Raw genomic sequence first — 3,059 nt, forward strand, 5'->3', positions numbered from 1 at the left:
CGGCCCGTGGAGAGTTGGAGCCCCGCGCCAAGAAGCCTGCAGCAGCCTTGCTCATTTTCCTCCCCCAAACCCGCGCATCTTGGTGCGCACCAACTTTGTGTCTCGAGGATGGAGCAATTAATGCAGTTCTAAGGCCAGAAAGTGTTTTGCAGTCAAGAGTCACGTGCCAGGGGTGAGTGGGTAGAACCTTTCTGCCCCCTGCCTAGTTCTCAGTGACTGTAGAGTGGACGTTCGGCCTGACCCTGCTGCTTTTGCACTTCAGAAAGGTCAGGAACTTACACACAGGGCACCCGTGGTGTTTTTGGTGTGTGCTGAGGCCAGCACTGCGGGTCAGGCTCTCGTGGGTCTGTGTGTTTGTGCTTGTGCTGCTCTGGGAGTGAGTTTTCTCCTTCCCTCCGCTTCTGCTGTGCTGTTATTCCTGCCATTGTGTTAACAGGCCTTTTATTTCGCTCTGTCTGCTTTTTTAGGGTGCAATTCTGTGTTAGGCTCAATCCAGTTTAGCTGTTGTTCAAAGGTTAATTTCCAGTAAGTGCCACATTGTTACCCTGGGTTGTTTGTTGTTGTTGTTGTTGTTTGTTGGTGGGTTGTTGTTTTTTTGCTTGACATCTACTTATTATGTTTGCAAGATTAGCGGGTTAACCTAGTCTTTTGGAAGACTTATTTTTGGTAGGTTATCTATCTCGTGGAGCAGCAAGCTGAGGCAAGAGATTTGGCAGCCTAACCATCCCTAGGTTTTGTAAGAGGACAGTGCTGGAAGATGGATTTGGAGGAAGGGAAAGAAGGTGAAAATTGTATGCTGTTTTGTGTAGAAACAGCCTGGTTTGGATCGGATTAGACTAACGTGGAGCTGTTCTGTTCTATTCCTGTCCCCAACAGGCCTTTTGCCTAAGCAGAAACCAAAATTTTCAGTTGCCTCTCATCCTAGTGGTGTTTCAGTGGGATTCTGTTTATGCCAGAACCTGATTTTAAGGAGATTCCAACAAAAATGCTAGGTATCTTAAGAATCAGTGCTGCTGTTTAGTAATGAAATAGCACAAAGTTGGAAGCCAGGTTTCTCCTGGCGCAGCTTTTAAGGGTAAGAGTGTGTTCTACAGTGAAGATAGACCTTGGTTACCTTCTCTCTCTCACTGGCACTAGCTCACAAGTGAAATAATTTAATTTACTAAACTGGCAGAAAGGGATGTTTAAGGTAGTTTTTCTGCAAAGTTAACAGACTAATTGAGCACCAGAAGTGAGGTAAATGCTGGGACCAACCTGCACAGGGAGGTTGAGGGTGGGCAAGAGAACAGAAATTGTCTCCTAATGGTACCTGAGCTTCTAGGTAACTTGATATATGTGTGTAACTTCACTCTGATTTGCATTTTAACCTCATTTGAAGTATTTAATTATCTACCACAGTTTCTTTCTTTCAAAAAGTCTGTATCCTCTCCCTTCTTTGCTTACTTATTTTCAGGCTTCATTTATTTTATGTGTTGCTGTCCCCTGTGGAAGATCTTTAAGGTAATAGTCTTCTCTAGGGCTTTTAAGTTCTAGATAGGCATATTGACCAGCTGTTTCTTGCTGTAATTGAGTTGTGCCTGGAGACATAATTGGCTGGTTAGGGTCATAGAATGGTTTTGATCGGAATAGACCTTAAAGATCATCCAGTTCCAACCCCCCTCCACAGGTTTGGATACCTCCCACTAGACCAGGTTGCTCAAAGCCTCATCCAGTCTGTCCTTGGAAAACTTCCAGGGGTGGGGTATCCACACCTCCTCTGGGCAACGTGTTCCAGTGTCTTGCCACCCTCATAGTGAAGAATTTATTCCTAATATCTAATCTAAATATCCCCTCTTCCACTTTGAAACCCTTCCCTCTTATCTCATCACTACAAATTGTTCTAAAAAGTCTTTCCCCAGCTTTCCTGTAGGCCACCCTCAGGTACTGCAAGGCCACTATAAGGTCTCCTCACATCTTTCTTGCAGTGAGAGGCACAAACCTGAACACAGTGCTCTAGTCCTCACCAGTTTCACAGGGACAGTCACTTTGCTAGTTCTGCTGGCCACACTGTTCCTGGTAGAAGCCAGGATGGTGTTGGCCTTCTCAGCCACCTCGACACGCTGCTGCTGGCTCAGACAGGAACCCAGTTACACATTAGTAGTTTTCTGTGGATTGTATCATGTTTGTGTTGGCGCCTGGAATGAGCTTTGATGAGCAAACAGGATAAAAGCTGTACTAGTGATTTTCTGGGGAGTTTTTCTGACCAGGCCATCTCCAGCACATGTAGAGGTGCACAGTTGCAACATGTGTACATAGGGTGAAGAAGCCCCAGTGCCAGAGCTGGCTGGCAACTTTCAGAAGAGAAGCTGTATATTCTACAGGTACTTGCTCCCGTTGGTTATTCTTGAGGAACATCTTTTTCTTCTGTCAGTTGCCTGGCTTAGGGCAAGAGTGGTCAGTTAGGGTCTCCCTGGAGCCTTCTCTTCTCCAGGCTGAGCAACCCCAACTCTCTCAGCCTGTCTTCATAGGGGAGGTGTTCCAGCCCTTGGATCATCTTTGTGGCCCTTCTCTGGACTCACTCTGGGAGTTCCATGTCCTTCTTATGCCGGGGGCTCCAGAAATGGACACACCTGAGGGCAGAAGGATGCATGGGGAAGCCAGGACTGGAGCAGCAGCTATCTGCTTGTCAGTTACACAGTTTTCCAGATTTCCAGGTGTCACGATCCGTGACCTATTATATCTCCTTATTGGAGTGTATTAACTTATCAGGATTTGCTGAGAGATCCACACGTGGGTATCGCCTCACACAGAGGATACAGGAACTTATGTCCCGACTTTTTTGAGTGAATAACTCGCTCAGTGCTTACTAAATTTCTAACAACAGCAAGGTTTATTGTGGGGAAAACAAAGCAATTTGGGGCAGGAGGTTCAAAAGGAGTGATTACAACACATTAAACATATATGGGTACACCTTAGTTACACATCTTATCCACGTGAGGGAAGCAGAGGGGAGGGATTTGCCCGAATGGCTGGATTATATTTTCCCCTATAAGCTGGGGTAGCCGGAATTGTCTCACCAC

The sequence above is a fragment of the Chaetura pelagica genome, unplaced genomic scaffold, assembly GCF_000747805.2.
Source record: "Chaetura pelagica isolate M959 unplaced genomic scaffold, ChaPel_1.0 scaffold117, whole genome shotgun sequence".
In the NCBI taxonomy this organism is placed as follows: Eukaryota; Metazoa; Chordata; class Aves; order Apodiformes; family Apodidae; genus Chaetura; species Chaetura pelagica.